At 39.8% G+C, this 14,655-nt stretch overlaps 1 pseudogene; it reads left to right on the forward strand.

Moving 5' to 3' along the window:
- The first annotated feature begins 5,158 nt into the window (after positions 1-5,158).
- On the forward strand, positions 5,159-5,514 carry LOC119530964 (annotated as a pseudogene).
- The last annotated feature ends 9,141 nt before the right edge of the window (positions 5,515-14,655 follow it).

Here is a 14,655-nt window from a genome sequence, read left to right on the forward strand (position 1 = left end):
CTCCTACTGCGACCTGAGCCTGTTCTGGTCTGGGAAAACCTGATTGGGATAACCAAGGAAACCAGATGCCTAGACAACAGAAAACTACAACCTACACTAAGAAAAATGAAGTTATGGCCCAGTCAAAGGAACAAACTTACACTACAACTGAGATACAGGAATTGAAACAACTAATGATAAATCAATTCAAAGAGTTTAGAGAAGATATGGCAAAAGAGATGAGGGCTATAAAGAAAACACTGGGCATACATAGGTAGCAATCAGAAGTTTGAAAAAACAACTGGCAGAAACTATGGAAATGAAAAGCACAACACAAAAAATGAAAGAAACAATGGAGACATACAACAGCAGATCTCAAGAGGCATAAGAAAACACTCAGGAACTGGAGACCAAGGCACCTGAAAGCCTACCTACACACAAAAGAACAGACAGGGAAAAGAATGGAAAAATATGAGCAACGTCTCAGGGAATTGAATGACAACATGAAACGCATGAATGTATGTGTCCTGGGTGTCCCAGAAGGAGAAGAGAAAGGAAACGGGGCAGAAGCAATAATAGAGGAAATAATCAATGAAAATTTCCCTTCTCTTATTAAAGACATAAAATTACAGATCCAAGAAGCACAGCATACCCCACACAGAACAGATCTGAGTAGGCCTACACCAAGACACTTAATAATCAGATTATCAAACATCAAAGACAAGAGACAATCCTGAAAGCAGCAAGAGAAAAGCGATCCATCACATACAAAGGCAGCTTGATAAGACTATGTGCAGATTTCTCAGCATAAACCATGGAGGCAAGAATGGAGTGGTGTGATATATTTAAGATACTGAAAGAGAAAAACCACCAACTGAGAATCCTATATCCAGCAAAACTGTCCTTCAAATATGAGGGAGAAATATTAAAATATTCTCTGACAAACAGACAATGACAGAGTCTGTGAAAAAGATACCTGCTCTACAGGAAATACTAAAGGGAGCACTAAAGACAGACAGGAAAAGACAGGAGTGAGAGGTTTGGAACACAATTTTGGTTGGTGGTAGCACAGCAATGTAAGTACACTGCACAAAGATGACTGTAAGTATGGTTGAATGAGGAAGGTTAGGAGCATGTGGGACACCAGAAGGAAAGAGGAAAGATAAAGACTGGGACTGTGTAACTCAGTGAAACCTAGAGTGCTCAACAATTGTGATAAAATATAAAAATATGTTCTTTCATGAGGGAGAACAAATGAATGTCAACCTTGCAAGGTGTTAAAAATAGGGAGGTATTGGGGGAAAAATACAGGCAATGCAAACTAAAGACTATAATTAACAGAAACATTGTATTATGCTTCCTTTAATGTAACAAAGGCAATATACCAAACCTAAATGCATGTAAGAGGGGGGCATAAGGGAGGGGTATGGGACTCTTGGCATTGGTGATGTTGTCTGACTCTTTATTCTACTTTAGTTTAATGCTCTTTCCTTTTATTTCTTCTTAGCTGTAATTTTTTTCTCTTTCTTTTTTCTTTTCCTTTTGTCTCTTCATCTTCTTTGACTCTTCCTCCTGCTTTGTGGGAGAAATGGATATGTCCTTATATAGATAGTGGTGAGGGTGGTGAATACATAAATATGTGACTATACAGGAAGCCATCGATTGTTTACTTAGGACAGAATGTATGGTGTGTGAGCAAAACCATCTTTTAAAAAATGGGTTGATGAATAAACCTTGAGTGAAATAAGTCAGACACATAAGGACAAATATTGCAGGGTCTCACTGATATGAACTAATTATACTGTGTAAACTCATAGACATGAAATATAAGTTACCAGGATATAGAATGAGCTAAAGAATGGGGGAGCAGTTGCTTATTATGGGCAGAATGTTTAACTAGGTTGAACTTAAATGTTTGGACATGAACAGAGGTGACGGTAGCACATTGTGAGGATAACTAACAGTGCTGAATGGTGCGTGAATGTGGTGGAAAGGGGAAGCTCAGAGTCATGTATGTCACCAAAAGGAAAGTTGGAGGTTAAAAGATGGGAATGTATAAAACAGTGAACCTTGCGGTGGGCAATGTCCAAGATTAACTGTACAAATATCAGAAATCTCTTTCATGAACTAGAACAAATGTATGACACTATAACTAGAAATTAATAATAGAGGAGCATATAGGGGAAAAATATACCTATTGCAAACTATATAGTACAGTTAGTGTAATGGTTAGTTTCAGGTGTCAACTTGGCCAGTTGATAGTACCCAGCTGTCTGGTAAAACAAGCACTGGCCTAACAATTGCTATGAGGATGATTGTGGCTGGTTAATAAACCAACAGGCTGGTTTATTAAATCATCAGTCAATTGGCTGCAGCTGTGACTGATGACTCACCAAAGGGCATGTCTTCCACAATGAGAGAATGCAATTGGCTGGATTTAATCCAATTAATCAGTTGAAGACTTATAAGCGAGACAGATAGAGGACCTTCACTTCTTCTTCGGCTGCCCAGTGAAGCATTTCCTGAGGAGTTTGTCGAAGTCACTGGTTCGTTTCCTGAGGAGTTCATTGGACATCTTCCTTGGAGTTGACAGTTTGCTGACTGCCCTACAGAATTTGGACTTGTGCATACCCACAGTTGCGTGAGTCACTTTTATAAATTTTATAGTCATAGGTATCTCTCATTGATTCTGTTTCCCTAGAGAACCCTAACTAATACAGTTAGTAGTATTTCAACGTTCTTTCATCAACAGTAACAAATGTACTATACCAATACGATGAGTCAACAATGGAGGGGGGGGTGGATGGGGTATGGGAGGATTTGAGTTTCCTTTTTTGGTCTTTATTTCTTGTCTGGAGTAATGAAAATGTTCTAAAAATTGAAAAAAATTGTAGTGATGGATGCACAGCTGTATGATGATACGGGGGGCAATTGATTATACACTTTGGATCTTTGGATAATTGTATGATACGTGAACAATCTCAATAAAAAATAAACAAATAAATAAATTTTAAGCTTCATACAAGAAAAAAAAAAGAAGGACTCAAGAGAAGGTGTTCTAGTTTGCCAGGCTGCTATGACAAATACCACACAATGGGTTGGCTTAACAATAGGAATTTATTGGCTCAGAATTTTGGAAGGCTAGAACTCCAAAATCATGGTATTGGCAGGGCTTGCTTTCTCACAGGAGTCTGCAGCATTCTGGTACTTGCTTGCCATAATCTTTGGAGTTCCTTGGCTTGCAGCTCTGTATCTCATCTCATGGTGATCTCTCTCTCCTTGCATCTGCTCTTCGGGTTTCTGCTGAGTTCCAGCTTCTTGATCCTGTAACTGACTGTATACAAATTTCTTCTGCTTTTAAAGAACTCCAGCAATACAGATTAAGGCCTACTCTTATTCAGTTAGGCTACATCTTAACTAAAAATAACATCCAGATGAGGACACAGAAGTGACACCTTGATTTCAGTGAGACCTTGAGCAGCAGACACAGCTTAAATGTACGCTCAACTAGGGAAAGGTTCTACCTCCAAGCTCCCTCAGGCTTTCTGCAGATTTCATTTCTTTATGGCCATATGACAGAGGTCCCTGTTTTCTGGCTAGCTGTCAGCCAGGGAACACTATCAGCTCCTAGAGGCTGCTCGGGGTCCCTGCTATGTGGGCCTCTCTATAACAGCAGATTGCTCCTTCACGGCCAGCAGGAGAACATCTGCTGTTGTTGCTTCTTGTCTCTTTTACAGGATCACCTGACTAGGTCAGAGCTGCCCAAGATATTCTCCCTTTTAATTAACCCAAAGTCAACTGATTGGGGATCTTAATTACATCTGCAAAATCCCTTTACCATATAATGCAGCATAATGATAATATCCTATCACATTCAAAAATTCTGCCCACGCTCAAAGAGAGGGGTTGAGACAAGGCTTGTCTACCAGGGAGAAAGAATCTTGGGGGCCATTTTAGAATCCTGCCTGCAATATATATACTATTTTAATTCTCTTTCTGATTGGAAAAAATGGATCCTGTTCTCTGCAGTTGATCCCTGAACACAACAATTAATAAAATAAGGAGTAGTTACAAAGCAACAGATCATTGAAGAAATAATACAGGATTGATAGACTATCTAACTTGTTTGGGTGAGGATCCAGTTATCATTAAAGGATGATACACCTATTGGCAAAACAGTTTCTTATATATGGTCTGTACCTACCAGAAATGATGAGCATGGAATGAAGACTTTGGTAGTCAGAGTGGCTATGATAGAACATTAGGATTAAGGAACACAAGGACTGTGGCGTAGACTAGCAATTTATAATTGCACTGGTAAGCGTACAGAGTAAAAATAAAAAGCTGAGGATTTCAAGTTCTCAGCTCAAAGTATATCAAAGCACCAAGGAGTTTCTGTGACTACCTAGAAAGAATCTCTTTTCTCTTATAGCTACAGGACTAATGTAGCTAAAATGAGATCCAGAGTCCGGTGCTGAGCTTTGTTTATAGACCAGAGCTTGAACTCAAAGCTCTGCCATGTCTTATGAGAGGACATTTGTTAGGCTACATTAAGGATCCAACAATTGGGATGGTGACGTTTCCTGGGATCCAGCTAAATACCCTAAACCCCACATCCCCTGCCCCAGAAGTAGCTCCTCCTTCCCCACAACACAAGGCTGGTTGTGCTTTCGTGAAGACCCCGTAATGACCTCGCCTGAGACAAGTTATATTGTAAAGGATTTCCTTTAATTGCCTCCAGACCTATAATGATGGTCAGATTTCCCAGGGAGCCAAAGTCATGCCTGGCAGAAGGCGGCCAACACACCAAAGGGAATGTAGGATCTTGCTATTATATTGTCAAAAATATGGGGAGGCACCGGGTGGGGAGCCCCAGCGCAGCGTCCAGCCCGTGCGCCCGCCGAAGGTCTCTGCCTTCCCCCACGCGTCTAGTCCGCGCCCCTGAGCTTCCGCGCCCTGAAACCCGCTGTACCCCGCGCGGCCGGGACTCCCCCGCGTGCGAGCTGCTCACCGTAAGGAGGGCCTCACCCCGGGGCCTGAGCGCCCACTCGCCGACCGGACTTCTCCGACTTGACCTGGGGTTCTGGCTCTGAGTGCTCAGCAAATAGCAGGGCCTGAGACTGCGGGAGGTCATGCCGGCTCGGTCTTGAGTGCTTGGGGAGAGTGAAGAAACCCAAAAATGGAGGACTTTTCTACCAGGACCTGTGGCATCAGTGGTGTGGACAACAGACCTCTGTTCGAGCGAGAGACGTCGGCCAAGGATCAAATCATCAATAGAGTTTTCAGAAGCTTAACATTTTTATTGAATCCAGTAACGCTGATCAGTGCTTTTATTTTCGCTCAACTACCTCCAAAACCAATGAATTTATTTTTAGCTGTTGGCATCTCTTTGAGTAGCGTTACTGCCTGCTTACTTACCTACCGATATTGACAAGGAGACTTAGAACCGAAATTTAGAAATCTAACTCTATCTTATTTGCTATCATCATGTTACGCATATGCGCAAACTTGTGCTTTCATGATGTGGCAAAGTGAGGCTGCCAGGGAGAAATCTTAACCAGGACTCTTCAAAGCTATATATTAGGACTGTGAAGGACAGCTGGGTAAGGTATGCTGAAGAATCTCCTGCAGGAGTCAGATACATGCTTTTCATGTTAATTGTAAATCTAAATTCCCTCTTGCAGGGGAGGCATAGCGTAGATGACTGCTTTTCTTTAAGGAGCTGATGTTAGTGTTGCACCTAAACATTCCAACTCTTAAAGCTCAGACAGCACAAGTAATTTTCACTTTTAAAAATTAAAAATGTTTATATTATGATTGCATGACAAAGAGCTATGTAACAAACAAAATCTTGCATTTTAAGACAAATATTCTTTTATTTCTGTTAAACCAAATATACAATTATTGTTTCTTAATGCAACCAACTTTTGCTTATAACCACAACTTAATTTCACATTAACAAAACACAGTGAAAAGACAACATTTATTGTGAAGGTCTAAGTACAAGAATAAATAAAATAATTTATTACATATATATATATATATATATATATATATATATATATATATATATAGTTCTGGTACCAGATAAGATGGAGTAAGTACACTCCACCCTTTCTCTCCCACTAAATGTATACCCATAAAACCCAAACAGAATTCATGGAGTTGTTTGTGGTCTCTGAAAGGTAAATAATAGAAGGTGGGGAATTAGACCAGAATTTGAAGAACCACAGAACTGGTGATGAGTTTCTTGTTTTCCTCTGGTATCTCCCACTCTAAACTCAAGAAAGAAACCTGAAAGTGGGCACCAAGCATAGACAAAAAGAGCTCAAGGAGGAGCCCTTTAGTTCTGGCTCAAGGAGCAGGAAAAGCTACTCCTAACGCTCAGAGGAAGTGGGGAAATCCTCCATTTTTCTTCTCTCTACTTTTTTTCCTTTCCTTTTTGCATTCTCTCATGCCCCAGCCCCCAGACAGCTTCATGGGGCTGGAGGAGTCATGGTTTCAGGAGAATGATGCAAACCCAGAGCATTTTAATTTTTCCTCTCATTCCTCCAATCACTTAGTTTCACATGTAGGCATATTCGTGGTAAATGTAAGGCAAAATGGATTATCTAAAGGCACAGTTTTCTGGCCCAAGGACAAAAAAGAGAAGGCTGGGGGATCTGGAAAGTACCAGGAAGATAACAGAAAAGGCAGAGCCTGGGAAAGCAATCCCATAAAGTTGCTTATTAATTCCTGGGCCTACCCTTGACCTGCACATGCCCGGATCTGACCCTAAACAGCATACCAAAGATGAGATTGGAACAACAGAATAGACCACTGTCCAGGTCCCAGAATGGCCACTGGGAAGTGCACAAGAATACAGAGTGAAACAGAGCTGCAAAGGCTTTGAAAACCAAACTGGCATCGAACTACAACCCACAGAAGGCTGGTTGGAATTTGCAATCTGAACCCAACTGTGTCAATTGCCTGCTGAAACAAAATTATCAACATTCTCCATAGGATTTAAATAAGACACAGCATCTCCTAATGTAATATCCAAAATGTTTAGGACACAATCCAAAATTACTCAGCATAAGAAGAACTGAAAAATCTCAACTTACATAGGAAAATACAATCGACAGATGCCAATGTTGAGATGCCACTGATATTGAAATTATCAAAGACTTTAAAAGCAATTATAAAAATGCTTGAAAAGTAAGGACAAACACTCTTGAAACAAATAGAAAGAAACTTTCAGCAAAGAAATAGAATATATAAAGAAAAACCAAAGAGAAATTATGGGACTGAAAAACACAGTAACATAAATTTTTAAAACTCACTGCTCTGTATTCTGCTCACTAGCGTAATTGGAAGATTCACAAGATAAAGATGTCAACTCTCCACAAATTGACCTTTAGGTTGAAATGCAATTCCAATCAAAATCCTAGTGGGATATTTTGTAGATATAGACAAAATAATTCTAAAATTTATATGGAAAGGCAAAGGAATTCGAATAGACAAAACAATTTTGAAAAAGAATAAAGGTGCAGGAATCACACTACACAATATTAATACTTACTATAAATCTACAGCAGTCAAGACAATGTAGTAAGAGTCAGTGGAACAGAATGGAGTCCAGAAATCAACACACATATATATGAACAAGTGATTTCTAACAAAGATGCAAAGCAATTCAATAAAGAAAGTATATTCTTTTCAACAAATTGTGCTAAAATAATTGGACACCATGTGCAAATAAAAATGAACCACATCTAAACCTCACACCTTATGCAAAATAGAACTCAAAATGGATCATAGCTCTAAATGTAAGTTTTAAAACTAAAACTTTCAGAAAAATCATAAGAAAAAATCTTTGTGTACTGGATTAGACAGAGTTGTTAGACATGATACTAAAAACCCAATTCAAAAAGAAAAGTTGACTCCATCGAAACTAAACATTTTTGCTCCATGAAAGACTGTTAAGAGAATGAAAAGACAAGCTACACTCTGGGATTAAATATTTGCAAATCACATATCTGACAAAAGACATATATATGTGTGTGTGTGTGTGTGTGTGTGTGTGTGTGTGTGTGTGTGTGTATAAAATTACATGTGTATGTTATGAATATGTATATGTATTTCTAAATCTCAAAACTCAACAGTAAGAAAATAAACAGCTTAATTTAAAATGGGCAAAAGACTTGGACACTTCACCAAAAAGGATATATAGATGGCAAATAAGCACATGAAAAGGTGTTTAATTTTATTAGCCATTAGGGAAATGCAAACTAAAACTGTGATGAAATACCACTACCAACCTACTAAAATGGCTAAAATAAAATTGAAAACTGACAAGAGCTGACAAGAATGGGGAGCAACCAAACTCTCAAACATTGCTGGCAAGAATACAAAACGGTATATTCTCTCTAAAAAGCAGTTTGGCAGTTTCTTTAAAAGAAGTTACAAAACTTCTGTATGTAAACATATACCTAATATATGCCTCAGCAATCCCATTCCTAGTTATTTATCCTAGAGAAATGAAACTTACGTTCACACAAAAATCTGTACATGTAAGTTTTTGGTAGCTCTACTCATAATCACTAAAATCTAGAAGCAACCAAAATGCCCTTCAAAGGCTGAATGGATAAACAAACCATGCTACATCCATATGATAGAATACTACTTGTGATGGGTTGAAGCTGTATATATCCCAAAAAAGATCATGCTCAGAAAGCTAATCCATTCCTGTAGGTGTGGGACCATTTGAAGCAGGATCTTAAGTAGGGATGTGACCCACCTCATTCAGAGTGAGTCTTAATCCTATTACTGGAGTCCTTTATAAGAGAGAAGACACAGAAAAAAGTCCAAGAGAAGCTCAGAGAGAAAAGCCAGAGAAGCTGAGAGACAAGGACACACACTGAAGCTCAGAGACGAAGCCACTGAAGAAGCTGGAAGCAGTGAAACCCGGGAGAGACCAGTAGACATTGCCATGTGTTTGGCCGTGTGACAGGAGTTGAGATCACCAGTAGCTGGTCTTCGGGGAGAAGGTATCGTCCTACTGATGCCTTGATTTGGACATTTCTCATGGCCTCAGAATTGTAAACCTGTAAACTAATAAATCCCCATTGCAAAAACCAATCCATTTCTGGTATATTGCATTTTGTCAGCTTTAGCAAACCAAAACACTGCTCCATAATAAAAAGGTAGCAACTGCTAATACACACCAACAATGTGGATGAATCTCAAATGCATTATATTGACTGAAAGAAGCAAATATCAAAAGCTTATATATTTTATGATTCCATTTATGACATTCTCCTAAAAGATAAAACTATAGTGATAGAGAACAAATCAGTGATTGCCAGGGATTAGCAATAGGGGGGAGGTGTTACTACAAAGGGTAATAAAGGGAGTTTTTTGGAGTGATGGAATTGCTTGTAACTCAACTGTGGTGGTGGTTATACAAATTTGTAAATGTGTTAAAACTCATAGAACTGTACACACAAAAAATCATTTTTACTGTACATTAATTTAAAATTAAAATATTTTTAGGGGAGCATAGATGAGAATGAATCCTCATGGACCTGGAACATGGAGAAATGGGCATAATTTTAGATTAGGTGGAATTTTCAATGTGTGAATACATACCAGAGATTCTGGATTCAAAATATTGACCCAAGCAGCTGGGAGAGATTCTGTTTATTTGCTTGGTTGATGGGACTAAAGACTCTACTCAACAATGGCCTAAATGAAATTGAGATGCCAGAAAGAACTTGATATAATATCAAGAAAAGAATTCAAAAAGTTGGGAAGATAGGAATATATGTACAGATTCATCATGTGTTCACAACCCTTCACTCCAAAGTCCTTTCACCATGGTATTGAGAAATACATTGGTGGTGGGAGCACCAGCATCCTTTAATGTCACATTGGAAGCTGTCCTCTATAGGCAGAGCATGAAGGTAGGAGATGCTGCCATTATCATGAGCTCCTTGATTCCAATGGTAATGATGGAAACGCAGGATGACAGAGGTCTAGGAGGTGTACTTAATGACCAGAGGAAAGGGAGCTGTACCTACCATACTAGGCCGCAGAGCCAGAGTAGCAAACAGAATGGTTTTAGTTATAGGGATCTTTGGTGATGAGGCGCTGAAATAAATGGGCTACTCTCTAAGGTTCTACTGGATGTGCATGACCAAAGAAAATGCTAGACTTGGTGAGCAGATGATTGATTTGAGCCACAGTTATAGAGACTCACGACCTCTCGGCCAGACATGTGTCAATTCATAGACCCATAGTCTTCTGATCAAAGGCTAGCTTGGGTACACTGTGAAAAGAATTATGTAATGACATCACAAGCATGTACTGTAAATTTTTCACCTGACTATTACCAAAGGGAAATACAAATATTTTTCTGTAATTGTGCTCTGGGGAAGAAGGGGATTACTGAGATCTTTGGGGTATTACTTGACCCTGGCTTTGAGCTAACACTAGTCCCTGACAACCTCGACTATCACTATAGTCCACTGGTAAGGTGGAGGCTTGTGAAATGGAGTTGGATATGAGGCCCACTTGTGGTTATTTCACCAGTTCATGATTGTATAGCCACAGTCAGAATTCCACATTAACTCCATGACCCATTGAGTGAGGGATATTCTGTAAGAAGGGTCAAGTGAAGGCCTCTGGAACTCTCTTTCCTAACAAAATGGTAAAATAAATTTATTACTGCATTTCTGGTGGGGAATGCAGAGATTAATGCCACTATCAAAGAGTTGAAAGGTGTAAGAATACTCCTGTTTTAACCTTGTAGAAAACAGATGAATTTTGGACAATAATAGATTATTGTAAGCTTAATGACTACAGATGTAATGTATTTATTGGAGAGTAATTAATTGTGGCCCCTGGAAAATAGTTGTTCTAGTTTGCTAATGCTGCCAGAATGCAAAACACCAGAAATGGGCTAGCTTTTATAAAGGTGGTTTATTTGGTTACACAGTTACAGTCTTAAGGCCATAAAGCGTCCAAGGTAATACATCAGCAATCAGGTCCCTTCACCGGAGGATGGCCAATGGTGTCCAGAAAACCTCTGTTAGCTGGGAAGGCCCATGGCTGGCGTCTGCTCCAAGTTCTAGTTTCAAAATGGCTTTCTCCCAGGACATTCCTCTCTGGCCGCAGCTCCTCTTCAAAATGTCACTCTCAGTTGCTCTTGGGGTGTTTGTCCTCTCTTAGCTTCTCCAGAGCAAGAGTCTGCTTTCAATGGCTGTCTTCAAACTGTCTCTCATCTGCAGCTCCTCTCTCAGCTTCTTCAGAGTGTCTCTCTCAGCTATAGCAAGCCCGCTCCTTCTGTCTGAGCTTATATGGTGTTCCAGTAAACTAATCAAGGGCCATGCTGAATGCGTGGGGCTACACCTCCATGGAAACTATCCAATCAGAGTCATCACCCACTGTTGGGTGGGTCACATCTCCATGGAAACACTCAAAGAATTACAATCTAATTAACACTAATATGTCTGCCCACACAAGATTACATCAAAGATAATGGGGTTTTGGGGGACACAATACATTAAAACTGGCACAATGGTATACAGCCATCTTCAAATATCTATTTTTCTTTAGCTCAATAAACAAAATACTCCAGAAGTCCTTTGCTTTCACCTGACAGAGAGAGTGATAAACCTTTACATTCAATCTGTTGTCTCAGGTATACATCCACTTTAGGTTCTGTATCAGTATTTAGTCTTCAGGGACCTTGACTGTCACACATTCACATAGAACATCACAGAGGACCACTACTTTAATGGCATCATTCTGGTAGTAGCCAGTGAGCAAGAAGCACCAATACCCTCATTGCTTTGGAGGGACAAGTGCTTGCCAGATAATGGGAGATAAATCTCAGGAAAATCCAAGGATGTGGCACCTCATAAAGTTTATGGGGCCCAAGGTCTGGAATATATCCCTCTAAAATGAAAAACACATTGTCAAAACTTACACAATGCTTGATGATTCTCTTCAGATTTGGAGGTAACATAACACATTCAATTGTACTATTCTGCCCATTTACCAAGTAACCCACATGGCTGCCATCTTTGTGTGCAATGCAGAGCAAGAAGAGGTCCCATAGTAGGCCCAGGATGCAGTACAAAACTTTTATCCCCAAGCCCTCATGACTTGGTAGATCTCTGACTGATGGAGAACCTCACAGAGCCTGTGGCAAACCCTGATATGAGTTGAGGCATTTGAGGCTTTAAAGCAAAGCTATGCCCTTTTAGCGAGTAACTGTTCTCTTGAGAAATAGCTCATGATTTGTTAATGCCCCTGGCAAAGACTGAATGTCCGATAATGGTAAAACTCATGCATTTGCATTTGAGCTGTCCATCATGAACTGAGAATTGCCAACTAGTAAGCCAGAAAGGGGTGTATCTGAAAGCACTTCATCATCAGATAGAATATGTGGTATATGTGGGATAAACTTAATAGATCCAATAGGTAAAGAAAATTGCATGAGCACATGGCTCATCGACTCACTACCATCCCCCCCTTCAACCTATGCCTATAGCACCCAGAGAGTTCCATATGACCTGCTGGCTGAAAAGGTAAAAACTAGGGCCTGTTTTTTTGGATGATTCTGCACAATATGCAGGCATCAGACACAAATTGCTTACAATCTCACATAGAGGTAGTCCTACAAGACAGTGAAGAAATGAAATCTCTCCCAGCGGGCAGAATTTTTTAAAGTATATCACATATCCCCTGCCTTTGTTTGTAAAGAAAAATGCCCTGGGATGTGGATGTTCTAGGACTCATGTGCGGTGGCTAATGATATACTAAGATTTAAATGCAACAGGATTGGAGAACTACTGAGAATGAGGATTAGAAAAGAGGCATGTGGATAGACCTCTCAGAATAGACTCTGAGTGTGAGAAGACTTGGGTCGCAAGTGAATTCCCACAAGCAGTTTCCTACAGAGGAGGAAGCTCACAATATTGTGGTGGATAAACATGCTCTGTGGGTGTTAGGGCCTCTTTCCTCAGCTACTCCTAGGTTTGCTCGATGGGTTCATGAAAAACATGGCCATAGAGACGGAGCTGGAGGTTATGCATGGACTCAACAGCATGGACTTCCCCTGACTGGTTACTACGACCACTAAGCACACAACTTGCCAGTGGTAATGACCACTCGTGCATTTTGAGACCCTTCTTCATAGAGGGGACAGTAATCTTTTGTCACTGGAACAGACACTTATTCTAAATACAGCTTTGTTTTTCTTGACCATCACGGTTTTGAAAACCATATAGTCCACAGACTTACTGAATGCCTTATTCAAAATCTTGACATCTCTTACAATGCAATTTTTGACTAGGGAATTCATGCATAGCAAAAGAATTATGGTAATGGACTGATGTGTATTACACTCACTGGTCTTCCCATGTTGTCCATCACCCAAAAGCAACTGGCCCTAGAGGCTGGAAGAATGGCCTATTGAAGTTATGGCACCAGCAGAGGGATGACACCTGGTGAGACTGAGATTCTGCCCTACAAAATGTTGTGTATGTTTTAAGTTAGTGACCACTGCTTCACCCCAAGAAACAAGAAGTGAAGGTAGGAGTGGCTCCTCTCATTATTATACCTAATGAACCACTCGCTAAATTTTTGCTTTCTGTGACTTTGGACTCTGCTGGTTTAAAGGTTTTTGAATCAAAGAGAGGAATAGTTCCACTGGGTTTCACTGAATTAGAACTTGAGACTGCCACCTGGACATCTGAGGCTTACCATGCCCTATGGGACAAAATGATTGATCCTGATTATCAAAGCACACTGCTGCCACACAACGTGGGCCAAAGTAACTATTTCTGTAAACCAAGGGACTTGTCTAAGACAACTTCAAATTTGTCCTTTCTAGTGATAAAAGTTAGTATAAGTTACTTTCAATACCATACAGACAGCTATTAGGTATTCAGAGCCCCCAGCAATGAAGGTTGATTCCCTCCACCAGATAAAGAATCATGGCCAGATAACTCACTTCTGAGGGCACAGGCAACATGAATGAGCAGTGGAGGAAAGATATAAACACTAACAATAGCCCCATTGCAGAAATAGGGTCTGTAGTAGCTATCCACATTTTCTTCTTTGCTTTCTGTGTCATATACCTATTTATGTATGCTTAATACATTTTATTTTTCTTCCTTCTCCCTTTTCTCTACTAATTTATATAGGCAGTGTTGGCACTAGTTAACCTTACAATTTAGTTCACAGGCTACCAAATATTAATAAAATATTGTGATTTAACTAGAGGAGAAATGAATATCACCCAGAAAACCTGAACTTGGATCTGGTTGCAGCAAGTATTGAAACTTTTGTCTCCCCTTTGGGAGAGTGCATTCTCATTTGTACAAATGATAGTTGTAATATATTAGGAAAACACAAGTTACTCTTACTATTATGGTTGGAAATATAAGTATGAAAATAAGATATATGTTGACATTAGGTGGAGTGAAGTCGTATCTGTAACTTTTGAACACTCCCTCATTGTAAATCCTGCCTTTCTAACGTATCCTCCAAATACTGTATTTCCCAGCCTTCATTGTGACTAGGCTATAGACAAAACACGCTTTCTTCAAGCAGATGCCTCAGCATGAGACTTAGCAGAAGGAAACACAGTGAAGTTAAAAGCAAGCATGATGCCTTAGGCGGTTT

This window comes from Choloepus didactylus, chromosome 4 (genome assembly GCF_015220235.1).
Source record: "Choloepus didactylus isolate mChoDid1 chromosome 4, mChoDid1.pri, whole genome shotgun sequence".
Classification (NCBI taxonomy): Eukaryota; Metazoa; Chordata; class Mammalia; order Pilosa; family Megalonychidae; genus Choloepus; species Choloepus didactylus.